The 24692-nt window shown below is 42.5% G+C and overlaps 1 protein-coding gene across 2 annotated transcripts in view; it reads right to left on the bottom strand.

Moving 5' to 3' along the window:
- Positions 1-24692, bottom strand: part of KCNJ5 (potassium inwardly rectifying channel subfamily J member 5) — a 66604-nt gene that overhangs the window by 21028 nt on the left and 20884 nt on the right. Inside the window, exon 4 of one of the 2 annotated variants that reach the window (XM_085316753.1) lies at positions 884-1058. The gene's annotated coding sequence lies outside the window, so the exon portion shown is untranslated. Of the gene's footprint in view, positions 1-883; positions 1176-24692 lie in introns of those variants that run through there. The other variant, XM_085316754.1, reaches the window with a different exon arrangement.

The raw sequence follows: 24692 nt of genomic DNA, 5'->3' as shown, positions 1-24692 counted from the left end.
CGTTTGCCTAGATTGGTCCGAGAACTAGTGGGAAAGGCCAGTTTTGTTTTCCTCCAAGCTRCTCCACTATAGGTCTAAGTAGGTTGTTTGTTCACAAGTGAAAGGGTACAGGCGGAAGGACTGATTGGAGATCCAAAAAGTCAGATTGTGAATTCTCAGGGATATGAACCGTTTCTGTCAATCCTTGACAGAGTGCACAAAACTCTCAGGTCAAAAACAAATGAGAGATAATACAACAGAAAAGTTAGCATGTTACTCCCAAACAGCATGCGCTAATACAAACRGAAGGACTTTGGGCGCCTTTCTAAACCATTCAGCATGGCATTGGTATAAAGGGGAGTCAGGTTTTTACTTCCAGAGCCATAAACACCCCRAATGATTCCCAACACGTTACATTGTCTGTCCTCTACAAGAGCTGAATGTGCCAATTCATCATCTGAAGACTAAACTGCAAGGACTTCTTGAACCTTAAACTGACTAGTAGGCACCCTAATATGAAAGGATTTTATCTTGACTCCAGGTGAGGATTACAGAGTCACTCCATGGGTTTCAGGGCTGCTTACACATCAGTCTCTCTCTGCCCACCATATTCCAATGACCCTCAGTAATCTGGAATGAGGGCACTTTACGATTTTTAAAGCCTTTTTCCTACATCCGACAGTGCTTTTGCCCAAGATCAACATCTAGTCCCCAGCTTCCCAAAGAGTTCCCAGGCAGCTAGTAAGTTAGACAACAGTAGATCTCTGGCTGTCACTCTGGCAGGGTTAGGCAAGGAAACCTGGTGTTCAGCTGACTGCACTCAGTCACTTGTCCTCCTCCCTTCTGGGCTTCTGAGAACAAAGCAAGTGAACTGGAAAAACAAACAAACAATAGGGTAACTTACTTGCTAAGAGCAGTTGTGCATCAGTCTTGTGCCTTGGCACTTCGGGGATACTGGATGGTGACAGGAGTGAGAGGTAGGTAAAACAGCTGCTGGAAAAGTGTCCGATCCATGCCATCACCAGAGAGCTGGGGTTGTCTTCTTATCCCTGAGCTCTCTCTTCTCCTCTTCCTTCTGCCTGTTATTACAAAACATTTATGTGGCACTGTAGATTTAAATGCACACACCCCTGTTCCTAGATATCCCTGACTTCCCCTGCTCTGGCAGGGCTGACACAGGGTACTCCCAACCCTCACCCTCCACCGCTGCAATGCTACTTTTGCCTGTCAAATGTCCCTCCCTTTCCCTGCTCCTGCTCTCTCCAGCTCAAATGAATTCTTGGTGGTATAAAGCTATTTAAAGGGCTGGGGCAGAGGGGAGGGAGAGGAGAGGACTGCATGTGATGAGGAGCATCATCTGTTCTGAATGAACAGGAACGGGAAAGGTGGCGGGAGGGAAAGCAGAGAGGGGAGGGGTTTAAGCTGCTGCTTTGCACAGAAAGGGCTGGCTGAGGAGGGGGGAGCAGAGGCGTATTCAGCGCCTTGAGAAAACGTGAAAGATACTGCGCTCCCCTGTCAACTACATGGTCCTTGCCCTCCTCGCCACTTCCCCAAACGCTTTAGGTTTACTTCTCCTCCTCTTGCAAGCTTCTCACCTCTCCCCCTCACCTGGCTTCTCCTTTCCCAAATTATTGGATGGTCTTTAATATTTTAGGGTCTGTATTCTCATCTTAAATCACACAACTAGAAAGAAAAAGGAGGGCAGGGAGAATGCAGYAGCTGTACATTTAACAGGGAGCACATGTGTATGCATTCACCAGCACTGTGAAAAGTCTCTCTTCCAGGCTGGACCAGGGAATCTGTGAAAGTGGGGAGAAGGAGGGAGAGCACAATTCCTGGGGAGCTCTTTCCTGGCAGGTTACCCACCAAGCTGCTGAAATGGTGTTYGCTGAGTGAGTTGCGTTGTTTGCCTGTGATATACCCAGTCCCAGAGAATGTACTCAAAGCTCCTCAACGGTTTGAGATTTTTTGTGTATTTGATTTTTTTTTTTTTATCATTGACAATATCACACACTGTCTCCCCAGCTTAGTAGAATATTTCTTCTGAAAAGTAAATGTCAGGTCAGCAGAATATATGAGATCGACATGCCTGGCAGCTACAGGTTACCTATATGCTTAGCTGCCCTCTTCCCTAATCCTGACCCACCTCCCTAATTTTCTAATCCAGGGGTGACATGCAGTAGAGTCCATCATAAATTCTTCCACAGCAAATTTTCAGGCAGAAAATGCGAACTTTTCAAAAACAAAACATTGTACAAGAATGTCTCAGTCTTGCTAGACTCTGAAAGCAATTTTTCCATGTTGTTTTGAAATTGCTTTTCAATTATTTTTTTTAAAAGTTATGCTATCCCTAATGTAATAAGTTAGAATTGGAATGACATTTTTCTTCTACTGTATGGCATTTTGCAACTTTTTACTTGCATTCTTGTTTTAGAACAAGAAAAAAAAAATCAAATCCTGGGAATTTCCTGTAAATCAGAAAAATCTGGTTCCTAACCATCTGTTTATGAATTTTTTTTAAAAAGGCACACTAAAGAAAGGGAAAAAAACACAGCTTTACATACCTACGAGTAGTCATATTACATAGAGAGACTGAGTTATGAAAACCCATCTCTCTAAGCATACTCCTTTTTACCAGCCATCTTGCTCTCTGATCTACACATACAGTTCTGATCTAGAATATTTAATTGGGCCAGATGGGATAGAAAACCAGGGCTTAAACTATTAAAAAGGAGTTTTGCAAATGTAATTTTGTTTTTCCATTTGCTGTTAGTTTATATTTTGCACTTCATGCAGCTTGGGCAAGGAGATCGAATTAGCCGGTTTTGCTCCCAGTTCTCTTGCATTAGAACAGTGCTACTCTGTCTAAGATACAAACTSCACAGAGCACTCTTAATTCAAATCAACAATGAAACTACTTTCGGTGCAAGTAGAGAGACTTGGTAATAAACTGTTAATAAAACCCTGCTGAGTTAGATCTTCTACCTGTTCATAATTACTGAGAATACTCTTTCCAGCAAGACTTTATTTAACATTCTAGGACTATAATACATGAAGTACCCCTATAAAACTGTGATTTAGGTGGGGGGTACATTAACAGCATTGTTTTTAAAGCATTCAAACTTACTAAAAAATGTACTAAACATAAAATAATAAAATAAAATAATAAAAATTCATACAGCACTATTAAATTACAACATTTGGGGGATATAAAATGGTATTGAAAAAGCAACTTACTGAGAACTCTTAAAGGGAAAGTTTAGGAGAAACTTGGTTTAAACCAAGGGGGCAGAGCAATTTGGCTGGAGCAGATTCTTTCTGACATTCGCACCAGCTGACATCACCCTCCTTTGAGGGCAGCTGCCAGCAGCCTCTTAAAAGAGTCCATAGCCTCTGGATACACAAAGAGCCAGTGCTGTGAAAACGTCCTGTCCCATCTACGTCTGGCCAGAGCACTGGACTGTTTAGTGACAGACTCTGACTTAAGCCTGGAGGCTGCAAGTGTAGATTGCCACCGTTCATCACGGCACCGCGCTGTTCAAGGTATACTGACAATCACTTTCAAAAAGTTACAACCACAATAGCCAGCAAGATGTACCATCCACCAGTGATTCAGAACTTGCATGGGACTGGCACAAATAAGTAAAGGATTGTTTCATCTAGCAACTAAGCTTGCCAGAGAAATTAAAATTTACAGAAGAGCTCTCTGGACACAGCTCCTGAGGAGCAGCCCCCTCACTCCTCCAAGGGCACCCTAATTCTGACCCAAACAGCCTCTGCTGAGCAGGGCTCTTCCAAAGACGCAGATGAGCACGCACGCAGCATGGTGCTTTCTGTGGTGAGGCCTCTCCTATCTTGACCTGCCAGCTTAGTTTAATTGYTATGAAGACTAGACATTTTTCTGCCCTCCCGAGATGTGAGGAATATACATGGGAGACAGGTATCTAAGAACAATCWTGAATGAGACACTATGCTGTCTCCATGGGAGAACAGAGAACAGTCTGTATCACGCAGATGTCTAGTAGCAGAGCTCATGCTACCTAGAGAGACATGTTGCAGAAATTAAAGACTCGTCTGTAAGCAGGGGCAAATTAGTGGAAACAGCAGACATCTCAAGTTGCTTGTGGGCAAGAGGTCTGTCCTCCCAGGTCTCTCCTCTCCAAAGCAGCTTTCTTTAACAAGCTTATCTCTRTATTTCTAATCCTATGAGGGCCCTTTTGCTCCTTGAAGAAACTGCTGACCTCTCTGGAGAATTAGTCCCCACTAGACTCATACTGTTAATTTTCAGAACAGGGCAGGTCTCTGGATGCTGCTTCCACACAATCACTAAGAACCGCGTCACCTTCACAAACACATCAGCTCTGCTTCTTTATTTCATCTCTGCCTAAAAACCTTTTATAAGATTTGAAATTAACTTTTGTGCTAGAAAAAGCTGCCTGGCCGGCAGACCTGGAAGAACAGAAGCTCTGCACTTCTGCAAAGCTAGACAAGGGCAACATTAGGAGAAGCCTTCCTTCCCACCTCCCATACACGCACTCCTCCGGCGCCTCTTAGCTATGAACTCAGTGGAGAGCCTCTAAGAGGGCATGGCTCTCCCAGACACGCAGAGGAGTGGGCTCCCAGTGTGGTCATTTCTGTGATGGGGGTTTGCCCGTCCTGAGCTGGACCTTTGCGTTGTTAAAATGTGAAAAGTGGTGTGTAAATAAAAACCCTTTTCATTTTGAGCAGACTCCTACTTCTCCTAAGCAGAAGGAAACTCTGCTAACAGGCACTGCCATCTGCTGGCGTCATCTGCTTTCACTGTTTTCCTACAAATGCTGACAAAAGCGGGCACAGGTAGGGTTTAAAGTGGAGCCCAGATTCTTACAGCTCCCACTAATCTACGTGGCTGCAGAAAGCTCCATTTCCCCCACAGCTCACTGGTATTATTCAGCTAGGAAAAKGGATCTCTCCCCTACCCAGATCTGTCAGTTCATCAGCAGGCACATAACCCCGACGCTCCGGTGGCACCTGTGGAATCCTTASTTCCTGGATTTTGCAAACAGAACAACATGACATGGAAGAACAAACTTCAGTCTCATTTTGGTGTAACTGGATAGCTCTCTGAGGAAAYTGGGTACATACAAAGCTTTCATAAAGCAAATATTACTTTCAATTTTTGCTCATTCCTGTAGAATTCAACAGCACAGTCCAATTTTTGAACTTTCAGGAACCAAATGGGGAGTAGGCTCCATTTCCCTGTGGTTTCACTGCACATAAATGAGCCATCCACCCAGACAAGCACAGACTGGCCCATGACATTTATTACCCAAAGGGACAGTCTTCAGTCTCYCTCTTCATGAGCACCAGTGACAGAATCTGTAGGTTGCTCTGAAATCAGAGGTGGCTGACTATGGTTTTATACGTGTATCGAAAGGAGAGCGAGCACCAGTACCTTCAGGGAGTATTTTAATTTGCTGTGCAATTTGATCTCTGGAACAAGAAATGTCACTTCTCATTTGTCAACTATAAGCCTACCATCCCACTAGAAGAAAAATCTTGTAAAACTCAGTGCTGGAAACAGTTTCTGACCATCTCATCTACCTCCACTCTCCCCCTGTGCGCTCGATGAACTGGAGCAGGGCTTTCAAGTAAAGCTCTGAGGCTCTAGATCGAAATTAAGTCACAGCTGCTTGCTCTGCCTCCAGTTCCCTTTGTGTTTGGGGGATTATTCAAACCCCAAACTCAAAACGAAACTTGGGAAGTAGGAACAGAGACGGACAAGGGGAAGAAAAAGTTTCTGCAATAAACCCAAACTCTCCCGCCTCTGCTGAGCATGTGTGGAGGAATCTGCTTGCCATTTCCTTTGATATGATAATGAGGAGCTAATGCTAACCTAGAGAAAGAGACAGCTCCTCTTACAGCGATGTGGGGCTACTGCCTAGCACTAGTTCAAGGCAGCCAACACACATCCCAAGTCGTCGCTGTCTTTAACTTCTGGATTGCCCGCAAGTGTCTTAGTTCGGTTTCTAGTGTAACCGCTATTATAATTAACACTAATGAATCCCTTGTTCTGCAGGCACAGCAAAACCTCGGGCTGAAGGAGATCCAGAGGCTAAGCTTCCTGTTCGTTCCCACAGAAGCTGCAGGGCTAAGAAACACTGGCAAGGGGCACTATTTGAGTATGTGTATAAACCTGCACACTTGTGACGAATCACTTCTGACTGTTCACTCCTGCTAAGCTCTGAAATAAACAAAAAATGCAGTCGTTGTAATGCACTAATAACAGCAAATTTATGAAAACAGAATTTCCTTGTTAGACTATCAGGATTCAAAAAGATTTCTGACAAGAGCAAACTTCTTGGTTCTTTCAGGTGGGCATCTTGTTGCATTAACTTTCCTCCTAAAAATGCACAGCCTTTCCTTTGCAGAGAGGGATGGGGAACATACTTGATGAAGCTGGAAGGGAAGAGTTTGTTTCTCAAACTCAGCCAGTAGGTAGCCCCTTAATTAAAAATGAATCTCAGCTCCAGCCTGTGCTTCGCTGGCAACAGACCTACCTCACCACCCAGTAACTCAGTAACTTACTGCCAGTTAGAGGTACAACCCAGCCATAAGCCTTCATTTTACAAACAGGCATCTGAAGTTGAGAACAAGTTTTGTCACATTCATTTCATTTTAAAAATCTACTAATTACACAGAGGAAAAGAGGGACCTCGAGAAGGTGACTGAACTCAAGCAAAGATAAAATGTCTTGCTCTCTGCAGGGACCACCTCTCTCCATTAACAAGAAGAGAAAACTACAGAACTAGCTCATGATCAGACAATTAGTTATTAGATGCCTGAATGTAGGCAAGACAAATCCCACCTTGGCTGACTTGTCCACAGTCACGATGAGTATCTGGTAGGGCAGGAGACAACTTACATCTCTCAGCTCCAGTCCTCTAATTCCTGGTTTAAGTTCCTCTCTTGGAACCTCTTAACCTCATAACCTCTTGAGGTTATGAATATAATGCAAATGTTTAAATGATGTCCTGTAATGTTTGTCCATGCAATTCTGCCTTTAGGGAGGAAAGCCATCGCTAAAATGATGCAGGTGAAAAATTTCTGCTTTTAAGAACTAACTAGAGGCTAAGCCTAGGATTGAGACAGGACTGCACAGGCAAGAAGTAGAGACACCAACTTTTTCATTTAAATCTGAGGAAATCTAGTAGGACACTCAGTTGATGCCAGGAGATTCCAAAAATGCCTTTGCAATGATGGGACTGTAAGAGAGTAAATTTTGCTTTTGGGCACCACTGAAAGCTCTGCCAAAGACCAGCACGAACATTCAAAGAAACCCTGGACTGTCATCCTCTGAGGAAAAGATTCTCTGAACCTCACAGATTCAGGCAACTTAAAACCATCATTTCCAGCACATTTTTGTGGTTACTTAACAGGAAGCAAAATCAAGGGTGCAAAAACAATACCCTGAAGATAGATTTTAGACAATGCACATCAGCATGTCTTGTTTATTTAACTGTCACATTTTAATACCATTTGCAATTAAATGTATCTCAGTACTAGTTTAGTAGGCTCAATATGTTGTTGCTCTGAGTTCACTTCAGGTTTCTTCTCAGCTCTATTTCTACTACAGAAAAAAGTGACCCCCACTGACTCTAATAAAGTCTTGTTATTACTGCTTAATCTCATGTGTGTGTGCCTGGCACCAGAAAAAAGCAGCAGACTGGCAGCCCTGGGGACAAAAGGCCTCTATTTAGCCACAAAATGGGTACTGTATGGGCAGAATTTGCCCAGTGCTGCCTTTTTATTATATCCCAAATGTAGTCAGGTGACAGGACAGAGCARCTCTGGAGCTGGAAGAGGTCTGTTAGAGAGGCTAGACACTGCCATGATGCAAGATAGACAGACTAGCTAGTAATATCGAGGCAATTAACCCTTGGCTTCTGTATTTCAGTTAGTGAGAGCTGCGATGGAGTTCAGAGCCTTGTCCCTTAGGAGCTGACCGGGGTCACGGAGCATTAAAGATTTCAGACATTGTTAACCCGGGTTAGACCCGAACTAGAGATCTCCGGGTGAAAATCTTCAAATTCCATCTAAACCCACAACACACACAGCTCTGAGTTAAACACCAGACTCTACCTTGCACTGGGATCCATTTGGTGCAAGAAGGGTAGCAGAATGGTCCATAAAAGAAAGACACACGAATTCCTCCTGCCATATTAGGGCAGCAGAGTGGTTGCTGACCGTAGGGACCACAGCAGACCCTGTCTGCATACTCCTCCTCTGCAAGGGCTGGAAGTGCTCTACCAGGAGAGTTTTTGCTTGCTCTAGGTCTTAAGCAGGGCAGTGGAGCTGCTTTGCAAGACAGTTGGCTTACTGCAATGACTTCTAGGGAGCCTGAAAGAACAAAGCCAATTGTTCAATTCTTCCCAAAAGTGTTTCTGTCCAGAAAGCAATTTGCATGGTCCTGTTGAATTCAAGAATTATATCTGTTCACTGGAAAATCCCAGCAACAACAGGCACCTTGTAAGCTCTTTGATTTCCACCTAATTTGCTAGCATCAGGAAAATACGCAGTTTTTCAACCATTTTGGAACTTAGGGAAATTATTTGGAGAATTTTTTTTCTAGATCTTGCAGCAACATTTAATATTTACAAAAGGAATTCCCTGCCTTGGTAGCAACAACTGACAGGAAAAATAAGTACACTATAAAATGCATTAACATTTTAAGTCTGCCAAATACTGYTAGATGAAGATATTTCCAGCTTTTGCAAGACTGCCTGATATTTAGTTCACACAAAAAAATGACAGAAGAAAACATATATAGGAGAGAAAAGAGGGAGTGTATGGAAGCCTGCTACAGAGAAAGATTTTTCTAGACTGACACAACACATCAGTAGCAGAATSAGGCAGAGAACCAAAGTCTTCCAGCTTCTATCCCAGCCACTTACTCAGGGAACCGCATGGTCTATTACGTGCTCACACTATTGCCACAGGATTCTGTAGTACATGAATAAAACACTTCCCATCGTACAAATAAAATTCTGAGATTGTGCTGAAACTAGACTTCTCCACAAAAATGCAAATAACTCATCTTTAATACGCAACAGAGAGAAAATGAATCCCGCTATCACTGTAATAAAATGCCTTTTTATGAACACTCCTGTGTGCTCACTGCCTGACAATACTGGACGTGGTCCAGGTCTGTTTACAGTGCCAGCATGTCTGTGTCCCTGACTCCTGGCGCATCTGTACATTTTGTTCTTGGCATCTTTGTATCTACGGAGCCAGGTGACCTTGAAACTCTCAGAGAAAAACGATCAGCAGCCTGAAAGCCTACCACCCCCTGCATATAATTCATAGTTATTATCAGAAATATTTTTCCTCTGTTCAGTTTGCACAGCGATGACATTCAATAACACTGAAAATGTTCTTACTGTCCCCAGAGAGTCCTGTTCAGAGTAAAACCAAAGGAAATTAAAGACCTACCGAGCAATCCCCCAATATAGGTTCATAAATATATAATTGCATGCAGTGGCTGGCTAAAACAGTAAGGACAAAATGTGTTAACACTTTGACTTGCGTCCCTCTGTTCCCGCCTCCTCCATATTCCCTGCTCTGCAAGGAGATGGGGAAAGAGGCTCCCTACTGTTCATTGTCACTGCATATTCACATAAAACAGAAATGGTGATGATGATGCATGTGCTATGGGACTAACACTACAACAGYGTACTGCTTCGGTGACAGCAGGATTTGCAGCCCTCTCTAAAAATGTGCACCTTTTCCAGACTGCAGCCTACTGCTGCTGCCTGCTATAAGACCAACTCCGTTCCCTCAGGTAGTGGTTTAGTGAGTTTAGGACACATTTGGGCAGCACACTAGTGCACCAAAGGACGATGATGTTACTGATTGTCGTATCTGAATTCCCCAGAAAAGTGAGCAATGCAGACACCTGCTGTTCAACCCCGCCAGACCCTGTCTGAGCCCTTACACGGCCTGTTGTGCCTGGAACACGAACTGCACAATGACTTTTGGGGAAACCCTGATCTGGAGACCCTCCATTCTCTTAAAGTGTGTTCTCCACCCTCCTGAAGAGTGACCCTACATGAGTTTTGCTGTGACCTGCTTTACAGCTGCATGAAACTCCCATGCAGACCTGTGCCAAGGACCTTTCAGATGATCTGCAGGAAGAGACTGCAATGCTGAGAGAAACTGGGTCCTCTACAATCTCCAAACTTAAATTTCTCTAGAAGTATGCTGACTTCAATTACATTATCATGCTCATTGGAGTGTTCTCCTACGTGCTGTAATTTGTGCAGCATCAGCTTGCTAAGGTTGTGATGAAATTGTTGGATTTACCCTGCAGCCTTTCAGCGAACCTTTTCTTCTGGTTAGATTTGCCTGGAGCTTATTCCTTTGCTACTCCAAGCACAAACTCTAAATTCAGATCTGCCTAGCACTACGAATCATACAAAAAAGCTGCTTCACCCGAATGGATGAAATTCACTTTACTTTTCTGCTGGTCACAAAAGTCACSCACTATTTTACACATCTCAGCACAAGAATAAGACTGCTAGAGTAAGACCATCATAACACAACCATAGAAATAACTGAAAATAAACCTACAATTCACACTGCTCTCTGATGTAACCACAGACAAAAGGTATTAGTGGTAAGATTTACCCAGCATGTACCAATCTAAATGAGGCACAACACAGACGTATCAAAAAAGAGTAAAAGGAAGCTCTCCTGTAAAAAATGGTGCCATACGGACACAAAAAATCCTAAAGATTTGTTCTGGTGAAGCTTATTCCAGTTYCCCAGGCTTTTCTATGTCATAGTGTTTTCTAAAAAGATGACTGGGTTGTATCATCTCAGCACTCAATTTGCCTCAGGCTGTGGTGTCTCCACACTAACGATACCATTCAAACCTGCAGACTGAACATTGTCCTATTCATGGAGATTTGATTCATTCGTGCTGATAGCTTGCATACACCTTGTCACACACTAAAGTTATTGAAACTGAATTGCCAGAAAGGCTATGATCATTGCTTTGGCTGATTTACTGGGGACTTGCTCAGTACTCTGAGCCAGTGCCAAGAGAATTCCCTCATGTACCTAGACAGATGTTGTTCTCATCTAAACTATGTGAAATCTGAGATAAAACTACTGAGGACAATAGTCATGTAGTGCTACTGTCACCCTTGCTTCAGCTTAGAACTACTCTCCCCTCTGAATCTCCCTCCCACCCCCAAAAAATCTGCAAAACAACCTCTTTTGCACAGACTTCAGCCTAATTCCACCTGTTTGGTGTACGAAATCATTCTGGCATATAAGAAAAGATCAACTCTAAATGTTTTGCTGAAGACACTGTCCCTAATTTTAAATGAAAGACGGAGCTTTGTGGTACTCAGATGGCTAGGGAGTGGAAATGCTAAATGAAGCGCTTTCTGCCAAAAGCTTGCTTTCTTTCAACTTTTAAAACATCTTCCCATCACCTACAGAGCCAGCCCTCCCCTCGAGTGGTACCTGCACAGGCCAGTAGAGGGTGATGGGCAGCCACACTGATTCTTTACTATCCTGACAACTTCTCAAAGACATCTCTCTCGAACGTTATTGAACACTGCATTCTATTTTGCAAGAAAATACAAAGAGTTAAGTATGAATCAGAAGTTTTACTGATATAAGGTCTTTCCTCATACCTTTTTCATGGGAATGCTACAAGCCAATCGTAAGTACTCTACCCATACACGAGGACTATATACCAGTTTACGGTTTTAGAAAGGATTTAGCAACCACTGCGCGGAGCAAGCAGCTTTTTGCACAACTGATTATCATTTGCAAAACAAGCTGAACATACCTGAGGTATATCCCTGCATGGGCAATGGAAACCTATGGAAAATCTTGCTACAAGAGATGAAGATGTCTCCTGCCATCCAAATCAAGCACACCACTGCCCTGTGGAGCTAGACACAACAAAAACACATTGCAAGGGGGAAACTTCAGCAAAAAGGTGCTTCAGTCTATAGACACAGTGAGCAAGTATGGACAGAGGACTGTTTTCAGCTACCTAAATTAGACATTGAATCTGTTATGGCGTATCAGGTGAAAAGAGAGAAGCAAACCTCATCCAAAGCTGACTAAATCCCTGCATCCTGTTTCAGCACTAACGTAGAGGCTCTAAAGCTAGATCCCTATTGAAGGCACCTGTTTATAAGCCAAAGCAAGTTGTCCTAAATCTAGCTAACTAGGAACAGGCCATCTAGAGCTGTGCCCACTGTATTTCATTGCTCCTCCATGTATCTTCCAGCCTGCATATTAAACCTTAAGCACATGAAGACAAACCACTGGCCATTTTCATTGCTCATGCAAAACTGCCAGGCTACAGCTGATACTTCTGCCCGCTTGCTATCGCCAAATGTGGAAATAGCTCTCTGCTATCAAACCTGTTATTACTTCCCTCCCTAGTGACTCATTTTGATGGGTTCACTCAGCTGTAAAACAATCATTCTTTACATGGCTATTTCTAATGTCCTGACCTTCAAAAGCAAGGCCCGGTATTTTTGTGGGATCACCTACTACATGTACTTCTTAATAGAGATAATGTAGAAGATGTATCTGCCATTCTCTGCTGGGGGAAAAAGAAAGGATATTTCCGTTTGTTTTTTTGCTTTGCTAACAGCAGTGACACACAAAACCAACACCATCTTTCATACATGCAATATGAGACAATCAGCTTGTTCTGCTGCCTTTGGAAACTATGCTAAAGTTAGCATCCAGTTTTGTTACTACGCCTAGTAAGATAGTCAGATGTGGATACACCAGCAGGAGGACAGGGGCTATACCTCACATTAGCACTGCCTACATGTCATATGTATACTTCAGTCATGCTTGCGGCTCCTGTCTCCAGCTTTTCCTATACAGAGATTGCCTACATTTCACAACAAGGCCTGTCTCTACAGGACTGTGAGCTAGACTCAGACAATAATCAATGACAACCCCTTTCCCACTGAAAGAACAGAACAGAGAACATAATACATATAAAGGAGATACTCTGTTTCTTTCACTATTGTGGTAATCTCTAGGCCTATGTATGTCCATGCGGCCTCTGGGACCAYGCTCCCACCCTTGGAAAATAACTAAATAAACAATCACTCCACACAACTTGCTCACTTCCTTACTCTGCCTAATACTTACTGTGGGCTCCTTCTAGCCCACTAGTTGCAGAGGGAATTCAAAGCTTAAATTCTTTCAAGCAAAATGTTCTCAGTTTTCTCCATGACTCCCATGAGAGATCAGTGCCTGACTTCAGCAGGCCAGGATATCAGACCAGGCTTTCTGCCTTACTTTGCCTTTCTCTGCCTTGGTTATCATCAGTGAAAGATAGGATGATGACTGCTCCCTTCATTCCTCTCTCCCTCCCTCGCATTCCTAAACGGAATGGGTAAATTTCATTTATTAATGCTGGTAGAGTTCATTGAGGCCTGCAGATAAAAGACTCAATCTGAAGCAGAATATGATGTTCTATGTTGCAGAAAGCTTATGCTTTACTATTTATTTTCAATTGACATTGCTAGGCAACGAGGATGATGTCCAAAATAAAAACAATAATAATGAAASAAACAAACAATCTATAAAATGCAGCTGAGTGCTGTCCAGAAAACAAAGAGTGGAATAAATCCGGAGTAAAAAGAAGATCAAAATAGTCAGTCATGGGTTGATGTAAAAAGTAACCCTAGAGATAGATCCCAAAGGGACAAATGACCTCCATACAGGATATCCTGCCTCAGAGCATAGCAGAGGTATGGTAAAAATTGGAAATTTCTGGTGAGCCGTAAGATCAACTCCTGGATTGTCAATGGACCTTAAAGAATGATGGCACAAGGGACGGTCACTGTTGTGTAAAGTATAATTCACTGTTGTGTTTACATAGAGCTCTTCCTTCATCTGCGAAGTGCAATGGCTGGAAAAAATGAGGCACAAATAACAGACTTATCCAGAGTTCACATTCTGCTCTCCAGAACATCAGAAAATGAATTTTGCTGGCAATATCTAACACCGCCCCAGAAAGGTAACTGCAAAAAAGTACAATATACTGCTTGTTCCTGTTCACGTGGCTGCCTGCAGGCAGCCTGCAAACAGCCCCCATGCAGGAATGTCTGGCTGTGCACTGTGCCACCCGGCTCCTTATCAGTCAGGTTTGCTCAAGCAAGCAGGGTATCACATGCTCCAGAGAGTGCCTTCAGCTAGACACATCTGTACTCACAGAAAACCCAGACTTGAGAGCCTCAGGGGCTCTCAAAGGCTGGTGTAGGGACACCTCCTTGAGACCAACATTTTAAAAAGGTCTCATGCTGACAAGAACAACTTAAATTTCTTTAAATATCTTTTTGTAGCTTACAGAAGCATGTTTATTTTTCTAGGAAAAACAGAAGGAGAGAGGAAACATGCAGAGGGTAAAACATTTTAAGGCTTCATACCATTTGATAAATCATAGCTCAGAAAGCTTGTTATAGCACAGTATGTACCTGAGACATCAGTACTTGTTCTTCTATCAGATTAATAAGGATTGTCACTGAGTTGTAACCAGCTACTGATTTTAATACCTTCATAAATAACAGAGATGGGAGTTCTAACATCTACATCTGACATGTTGTTACTACAAGATATGAACCCTAATGAAAATCTAGAAACAAAACTTTAACCGGTGTTAACTGATGACACCGGCTGTTCAATGACATCAGACAGATATTTCTCTATATGTAGCATTTGAACCTTTTATTTTCCTAGCATCAATATGGAAAAAGGATTGAGACACTCCCCCCGAACAAGACCTCAACTTTGTCATTCTGACAAATGTGGCATCAGATACGCACACGTCCAGACTATTTTGCTTAGGAATACAGAAAAGAAGCGACAAGGTGAGGTGGACTACAGGTCTTGCCTTTTCCTTTGTATACTTATTTTAACTTTTTAAATGGGGTACTTAGTAACTAGAAAAAGGTAAACAATGCATGACTCTCACCATCCTTCACTGCATTTTACATGGGTTATCATAAGCCCTCTACCTAGCAGAAGACTACGTGGAGGTGCTGTTAAGGTCACTGATCCAGTTGCAGTGCTCCATCACACTGTGCTGGCAGGCTGGCTCTCCAGCAGCCAAACATCCTTGTGCTAAGCGCCCAGCTTATTACATGGGGGAAGGAAAGAAATGCCTTTGTTGCAGTCCACCCATGCCCTACATTTTCAGGGGAAGTAAGGAGTTCTCTGGCACCAGCTTTCTCTGGCAAGCAGCTAAATTTCTCTAAAGTAAATGTAAGTAATGAGCTTTACTCCTTCTAGCGAGAATTTGGCATTATTTCCTCCAYGAACAGAACTGCACAAAAAACACCTTCCCCATGTGGTATTACCAGCAGAGGCATTTTATCCTGAGGACCTGCCAAGGGTCAGGGGGGGAGGGGGATTTTAGGCCACTGCCGAGAAATCTGTCTTGCAGTCATGTTCTTCTAGCATAAAACTTAAAGACAGTGCTAAGCTCCTGTCACCAATTCTCTGTTTTTTGAAAAGTCAGAGAAAAAACAGAGAAAAGAGAGGGAATGTATCTAAAAGGCATGAAACGTAACTCAGCAGGCAGCCAGGTTTCTCCCAAAGGGGAACCTCTATTCTAGCACTCCTTACTGCTAGAATTGGCTTCGTAGGAGGTATTCTCCCTTGCTTACAGCCACATMATCCTAGGACTCAGGAGGCTTTCAGAGCACACAGCTGGAAATCTCAGGGAGACTGCTTGCTCCCTTGTCATTCTCTCACATTAGCACGGCATAAATTCTTTGCAGCAGRGTCCTTCAGTCTGGACTGCACCAATGCCTATGGCAATGGGGGCTTTGGTCAGGGTGAGAACTCCCAACAGTTCAGAAAAACTGAGCAATGTAATTAATAGCATTAATTTCATACCTCAGCTTTCTAAGACATTTGGTTGGTGGCTAGCGCTCGGAACTGGTCATGGTTACAAGGCTTGCTACAGATGCATTTCAGGACGGTTCCCTAGGTGATTTCACTGCCTCTTATGTACCATTCCCCTATCATGTTCTGAAGTCATGAGTACTCTTCCCTTCTTCCAGGCCTACCTGCCCTGCTCTATTCAGCACAGAGAATACAGTATCTYGTTGTAAGAAAGGCCCGTTTTGCTCTTCAACTTCTGACTGTAACATCAAGGATTTAAGCAACGCATGCCTCCACCTGTCTGGATTTCCACGTTCATTGCTASAGCTAGCACTATAGCCAGCTTTGTTCTTGTACTTAAACAGCCTATGCATTTCAATTTTGTTACTAACAGCAGAGGAGATCAAGGACTTCACCAACCACCTACTGCCTCGGAATAAGGAASGCTAAAGCAATTAGGAGTCTTTTGCTCTCTTTGGTAGCAAAAACAGAAGCTGCAGGAAGGGATGAGGGGTACAACCATCTTCATCTGTTAGGTTGTTCTCCATTTCAGAAGCACATCACTTGCCCTTCTAGAGAACTACCCACTCTTCCAGCTTACCTGYACACTAACACGTGTGGCTATTTGTTTAAAGAAGGGTGACAGCAATGCACTCCTTGCAATGCTGAGCAAAAAGGCCAGTTCTCATATTTCTCTCTCAGCTACCACAGTTCTATTTCACAAGAACAAAAGTTTTAGGAAGGAATCACTACTGTGCATACACAGCAGTGAATATTCAGCCTCCTGTTACTTCTACACCCATTGCTAAACTATCTAAAAATTGCTCAGCATTTTACAGATACAAGATGAGACATAACTGGAAGGACAAAGTCATATCTCTTGGGACCCATGATAAAATTGCAATGGATTTCAAATCCCTCCCCACGGTAAGCTCTAAGTAAATCAGTACTGGGAAGCTGCCAGCCTAGCTACACTGAGGTTAATGAATAAACAACTGCCTGCAGTACTGACTTTCCTACTATACTTAAAATATGTATCTTTGATTACATCTGAGAGAAATTTCTTCTTCTAAAAATAATTATTCCTAAAGATAAAGGCATTAAGCCTTTTACTTTGACAAAATTGATAGAGATTATCAACATTTTTTCATAAAATCTGCTACTAGGCAAACTTACGTTTTTCAGAGTACTTGCYTTCTACAGAAAATGTTAACTTTATGTTGAAAAGCAGAACACTGAAGAACAAGAAAAATTATCTGGAAATATATCAGGGTACATTTTGAGAACATTAGTTCAGTCACGTCTTAGTTCCCATTTCTTCTTTATAGGACAAGCTCCCAAAGCGTACACTTCCAATAAAACAACGAAGTCACTCAGAAAAGGGGAAACTGCTGGAAGTGAATGCTTCTGAATACCTAGACCACTTCTGAAAATAGCTTCTGATCCTGTGATCATGGATGCATTTTTGAAAGCGTTACCCTAGGCAAATAAAATCATCAGTCTAACAAACATAACAGCTTAAGTTTTCAAGAATGTCTTGGGTAATTCAGAGTGTCCAAATTGGGGGGCAGGTTTATCTCAGCTGGTTAGAGCGTGGTGCTGCTAATGACGGGGTTGCGGGTTCAATCCCCGTACGGGCTATGCTGAGGGTTGGACTAGATGATCTCCAGAGGTCCCGTCCAACCTCACCATCCTATGATCTCCCATTATTTACAACAGAGTCATTTTGCAGTATAAGTGCTCAATCCTTTATGGGAATTACTGTCATTTAAGGAGTCTCAGACAGAGAACCTAGAAGTCACTTGTMACTTGTGAAAATCTAGGTCATTTACTCCCCTCCTCCTGTTCTGTCTTTTCTGTGCCAAATATAGAAAGAATTTTCTGGCTTAAGACTAAATAAAGTTGCCAATTACTCTTTCCTAAAAACCTGCAATTGAAATTCACTTGGGGAGTTCCTGAAAGCTGTGGAAATCTATTCATTCTTGTAATATCCTTTTGACATGTCTTAGAGGGAGAAAGAAGAAAGTCCATACGCTTTTAATTCCTCAGTTTTGGGGATAATATTTAACAGCAGTAAATCCCTTTAAGGGCTCAATTATGCTCTTTGAAGCTAGCAGAAAAAATTCCTGTTGAGTTTCATTGCAGGAGAACTAGCTCCTTTCTGYGAAAAATTATGTTAAGCAAGCCACAATATGTTGTGTGATGTAAGAAAATTAATTTGGGCCATCAAGACGYGACAGTGACAGGATTCTCACACATGCTAGGTATGGCATAAAAAATAACCAGATTAATTATTTCACAATATAGCAAATCAATTACTTAGCTCTCAGTAAAAGTATCTGGACCAATTCCATCATCACATATTAGGGTGCAACAAAAGCCTATATGCCATTAATCATGCCAATATGTACCTGCCCCACAAGGATTTTAAGAGGTGTAACCAAAGGATTAATATGCTTTGAAGATGAGAAGTACTGCACAAGTATTATTGGATTTATTGTTAATGACTGAGCTAGCAATGGGATAGCTAATAATAGCACTTCATTCCTTATATCAGGGCTTTTTGTCTCAGAATACTGTGAGGCAAACAGTTCAGTCACCGAACTGAGCAGCAAAGCTCTTGCTGGTTTCARCCATGTGGATGGATCTAGCTCTGACTGTTAAATGACTCTTTACACACAAAGCCTGTTCCTAATCTCTTCTAATACTCAGAGGGACTGAGAGAAGATCCTGCCTGCAGGATTTCCTTCACCCATCCCATGCTGGGATAGCCCATGCTGGCTAGTTAGAAGCACGGGGTTCCTAATACTGTATAACCAAGAGAAGGTCAGACTCCAGTCTGGGGATATTAATGTTCAGGACAGAACTCATTTACCAATGGTAGGCCTCTAAAAGATAGAGATTTAGACTGCTCCAGCTATCCAAATCCTCTCTCCAGTGATGGAGGAGGATGGGCACCTCTAGAAGGCAACACATCCTTAGGCACCTGCCTTGCAATGTGAGGAAATTCCTTCTGAACTACAGTGAGAACCAGGATTACCTTAACTAGCTAATTTTCAGGTGCTTTTAGGTAGAAAAGATGATTCCAAGCTTAAAGCACTCAATCCCTTATCACCTTGATGCAAAGATGTTCTTTCAGTCAAACGATGGAGAAATGCAAAAGAGATACATATCTTTAAGCTCTGAGACCACAGAGAGACTGTAGAGAGAATGGCAGCAACTTTACAGCAGTAAGTGAACTTCTGCAGCCCTCTGCCAAGATTTCAAATGGACTTTGGGTTTCAGCTAAAATCTAGGAAAGAAACTCTGAGAAGAAACTTGAGCAGAGGTTAATGCACGTCTGGTAGAGCCCAGATCAAATAAATCAAACTGCTATGGTTCTGCAGAATAAGGGCAGAGGCACCTAGTTATTCCCTAAAGCACGCCGCCCATATGAACAAGGGCTAGCTGATCCCGGCAAACAGTCAAGCCACTTCTGTTGTGGATCTGTTGTGGAGCGACCAGGGGCAAGACACTGTGAGGTGACAGTGACAGTAACACCAGCTTTTTCAGGTAACAGTACTTCATTAGCTTTGGCAGCTCAACACCTCTGTGCTTTTTCTTTCTTTTTTTTTTTTTTTTTTTTTTTTTTTTTTTTTTTTTTTTTTTTTTTTTTTTTTTTTTTTTTTTTTTTTTTTTTTGCTAGCTATCCAGCAGTGTCACTCCTCTGCCTTTCACATAGAATATATAAACTGAGCCACAATGGTAATGAGCTATTGCATACAGATGAGCTGGCAACCAGTCTGAGCTAACACGGCCACCCATAAATACCAAAGAGGGCTTTGGGCTTTCTTTCTTTGATACAGAAGCTGTTGGACCAAGGTACTGTGGAAATTGCATGGTCTAGGGAACACAGGAAGCCCGGCAGCTTTTTTCCTCATCTCTCTTCTGCAGTCACCCTTACCGCTCAACAGACAAGGTAAGAAGTTCAGTGCCATACTGTTTTCTTGAAAGCTGTTTGGGACAAATCCATGATACTTCCAGATAGACTGTTCCTTCTGCTTCCAGGCAATGGGATTCTGCCATGCCAAAGCAGCTCTGTGGCTCAGTGTTCTCATCCGTCTGTACACAAARCTGTCATTTCATGACCACAGCAAGGGAACTGGAGAGCCCTTTTTGGGGGTACAGGATATCTGGATTTTGATCGGCTTGCTCACTGACTTATCCTTTCTTTGGCAACCTACTTGACAGTTTCTACTCCAATAAAACAAGGTTATTGAAGTTKAGAAGAGCACTGCCAAATAAAATTCCTGCACCTACTGCAGTCACCTCAGACACAGAAGGCAGAATGTGGRAGATAAGGCATTACTCTTCTCTGGGACAGAAAAGGGCTATTTCTGACAGCAATATGGGGCTGGAAGGCCCTTACAGTATGGCTATGCAGACAAACTACAGTGGGGTAAGCTGGTACAAATTGACAGAGCAATAGTTTTTAGCGTGGTAACTGTCAGTATTGTTGTTTTAAGYCTGTATTAGCACAGGAGAGCCTTTCTCCATCTCATAGTTACCAAAAGGGTAAATGCATCCAGGTACACATGCTTAACAGGAAGCAGCTAATGATTTTTGCAGCTAGACTCTAACTTCAATGTGTTTCAATTCTACAGCAGTAATGTGCAAGTAACAGAAGTCCCCCACCTTCAGATATACATTAAGATCCTCAGAGCCTACAGTAGTGAGTTTCTCAAAATTACCGTTTAAAAGAAAAAAAAAGAGAGAAAAATTTAAATCCTTTTCCATTTTGGGTGTGACAACTTATAGTGCATGGATCACTTCCTTAATCTCAGTTACTTTTTTCAACACGAAAAACATAAGCAGGGAAAAAGAAAGTGTTAGAAATAAATTTTAAAATCAAGACATACTACTTAAGGGTTGACTTGTCAGAAAATGGTAATTAAAAGTGTTCCAGCTGACAATGCCTCTTTAATGAATTATTAGCAATATCCTCTGAGAATATTTGATGGAAGACACCCTAAGAGTTCTTTACTTAAATCAATTTTCTGCATGATGCAATTTCACCACACAAGAAGGAAAAGAACTTCACTAAAGAACCAAATTAAGAAAATAACTAGTAGTTTGAATGATCAGGAAGTAACAGGTGCCCTCTCTGCACAAATTGCCTCTATTTCTTACACCACAACATTTTCCCATAGGTGCTTACATAATAACTGCAACTATTTTCTTGATTTCTGTTTATAAAGCCCAATACAAAACCTAAATGTATGAAACTTAAGTGTAATAGCATTGGTCATCCATTTGTAACTGCTAATAAACATTATACATACATATAATAGCCATTGACTAGTATAGTTTTAATGCAGCTACAGTAATGCCCAGGGACTGATTCTTCTTGTCTAACATCTAACCACACCTGAGGCTTTTGAGCAGTGCTACACACTCCAGCATTATACAAACATCAAGGAAGTCTGCTTATGCTGCGCAGTATCAGCAGCAGCAGCACATACACTCTCCTTGTACGCACCGTCTTATAGATGCCTTTGCATAAGAGCCTCAGCACATGCCAGTACAGCCGACCAGACATAACTTGCTGTTGTGCAGACCAGCACAGCTCAGGCTTCTGGATCCCGACCCGGCTTTACTGTGCTCCTTGATGAGGACGCAGTGGCTGAACGAGGCACAAAGCACAGGGATGAAGAGGGGTATGCTTCAGATGCACAAGCAGAGGGGGTTGGTCTCTTGGGTTGCAAAAACAGAAGAAGGCAAGCAGCTGAGGGGTGTCTGTAAGGACTTGGGTGGAATTGGAAAGGTAAAGGGCAAAAACTGAGTCCTGAATTATGCATTTGTGTTTGGGTGTGAAGTTGAAGGGGGAGCCTGAGGGAGGTGGTAAATAGGGAATGTGGTAAGGAATGGGGAAGGTGAGGGGAAGCGYTGGGTTATTCTGCATATGAACACCAAAGAGAAAAGAAATTGGGCACACAGAAAGGCTTGTTYGATTGCATAAAAGATTTGTGGGTTTATATTCTCTCTGGCCTGAACTACTTTTTCTTCTTCATACTTGATTTACCACCTAAATATGCATTATAGCCCTCCCTGTTTTTTTCCCTGGAATCTTTCAGACTCTCTTGGGCAGAGCRAGTGGGTTCTTTAAAACCTTTTCCCCAAACACGTCCTACATCGGTTAACTAGATATGAACAAAAGGGACAATCAATGAAACTGAACATAGGTATAACTCATCTGACTGCAACAGAGTCAGCCTGGTGTCAAATTGACTTAAAGCTGTGAATCAGGAGCAAAGAATCATTTAATCCTTTCCCTTCTCAGTTTTTAGCCTCTTTTCTTTACTGGCAGTGTTATTTCACTGGTTCTTCTGTCACTAATCTCTCAGCCTTCTTTCACCTGCAGTCCAGTCCCATTCGGCTCTGGTCACTAAGGCAGTGCTTAATGCTTACCATAAACCAATTCTGCAGCCACTTCATGCCTGCAGTTCCCACTAGAATCAAATCCAGACATACAAGCTCCCTACTGATTACTTCCCTCTTTGAGAGAAGGCAGCCAGAAAAGTTGTCTTCCACCTCTCCAAACCTTCTCCCATTTTGAGGAAAGATAACAGACAGGATTTTCTGCATTGGCTCACACCCTTTCTGGCCTAGCCAGACCTGCCTTTCCCTTTGCCCTTTTTCCACTTGTTCATTCTGCGTTTTCAGAAATAGGCAGCTTCTGTCTCATGTCCACTCTGTGCATAGGTACATGAGTTGGCTTATAAGGAAAGTTCCTCCTTGACCTTGCCTGGAAAAGTTGATGCTACTGTTCTTCTAGATTGCTCCTCATTACCACACTCATGCTGATGTCTTATACCCCAGCGATATTTATCTTGGCATCCATTCACTGGCTCAGCCACCAGCTCTAATAACAAACAGCAAATCGCATTGCTACCAACCACAAGCTAACCTTGTTTACCGAACTTGTGCAGAATAAGCWGGTGACCCTCCCTCAGCCACTCTGCAGGGTGGCAGGGGGGAAGCAGACAGCTGGGGGAAAGAGGCTCTCATGCCTCATTTCCTTTCATTGAGTTTCTTGCTGGTTTCCAGCTCCATCCAGATCTGTTGTTTGTCCTTGACTGTTTCAGGAGAAATGTAACTAAGAGCAGCTGCAGGAATTTGCATTTCTTGGTCCAAGTTCTGTGGAGCTACCCCAATAGCTGGTAAGTCATGATAGGTAACTGCATAGTCCTTGGAAGGAGATGATTGGGGTAAAAATACCTCCCACTGTGCAGTTCTGTGCATCCTACACCTGAATGCAACTATGGTCTCTTGAKGTTCACATGTAAACGGCAGCTCATCTTACCACCTCTGTAGCTAAGGCATATCCTTAAGTCTCTGGACTGCAGTGGGAATAAAGGGAGCTTGAAGCAGGGATGTAGCTTTACCCTCCTTTACATAATCACAAGCCAAAGAAGTCACCATAGCAATGCCAAGCRTCTATTCTCTTGGCAGCACAATCCACCCAGTGAGGCACTAGCACTATATACTGGGAAGCTCTATTTCATGTCCCCAGAACAGGGCTGTAATTCAGCCTGCCAATCAGAGTAGTTTCATAATTAAAATTCAGAGACCTTTATTAGCCCACCTTAAATATCTCCAAAAATCTTTGCTACAGAGCAGGTAACTTGGTCCACATTCAGGTCCACATTGCAACTGATGAGCTTGTACAGTTCATACTGAGCACTCAGAGAGGTAAGATTTTTTTTTCTTGATTTCACAACTTGGGGTTTTGACACRTGAACATGCTTTCTGTGCACTAACCCACAGTAAATGCCAAGTAATTTAAACTGGCTAATACTTTAATACACTCAACTACCTTCTGTGCTGTAAGGGAAAGCGTGCACACAGAGTAACCACGGAGCAGGTAACAAACAGCAATATATTACTTGTTTGAAGCCCTAGGACTTTACATCCCAAAGAGAAAAAAAAGATGCAGTACAAGCAACATTTTGCATCATACATACAGTTACTGAGATCTGAATAGCCATCYAGTATCTGAATGTCTGCTAATCTCAGAATATACAACCGGGGAGTTCATCTCAATTCCTTCAGTCATCTAGAATTTGGAGGTTATGTCTAATCTTGTCACCTCAGCTCCCCACGAGTCAATGGTGAGATAAGACAACCTGAAGAGAAGCTCATCCTGTCCTCGCATACCCTCTGCTAACTCTAGCATGGCTTTTAAACTGTCTGGGCTTTCCTAACATTTTCAAGGGTAAAGTGAGGCAAGATGYATCTTTCCCTGATTTTAAGTTACTTCACTAGAAACCGGGAAAACTCAAATCACATCCTGAGGTCTGCTGAGTTCTGAATGAATTAAAACTGCTATAAGATTTTTAACTGTAAATAACTGAGTTAAGAGCCTGGCTTTTGGAAGTGACGTAGCCCCAAGATCAAGATTAGGGACTTGAGAAGCACTCAGAATAGGAGTCTTGGTACCCTGAGAGCTGCTCATATAGCTGCAGACACAGATAAGCTCCAGAGGAAGAACTGGATAGAAGCAATTCACATTGMAGTGCCAGTTTCTGACAACAGTAGAGGAAGTCTGAGGCAGCTCAGCTCCCTGTGCAGGCATTTCAGTAAGTTCCCTCAGGTTGGTTGACAGAATCCAGACTTCAGAAGAGATTTCCAGTGAGACTTTAGCTCTTAAAGAAATGCAACAGATTCAAAGTRCTTGTGAAGGTTGAACTATATTCCACTGTGAGACATTAGGTTTCTTTTAATAAAGGGTATCTAAGAATACTGCATTCTTC

This window comes from Rhea americana, unplaced genomic scaffold (genome assembly GCF_003343005.1).
Source record: "Rhea americana isolate MKP2758 unplaced genomic scaffold, rheAme1 scaffold_48, whole genome shotgun sequence".
NCBI classification, from domain to species: Eukaryota; Metazoa; Chordata; class Aves; order Rheiformes; family Rheidae; genus Rhea; species Rhea americana.
Note: the sequence above shows the minus strand (reverse complement) of the source record. Positions and strands in the feature narration are given on the sequence as shown.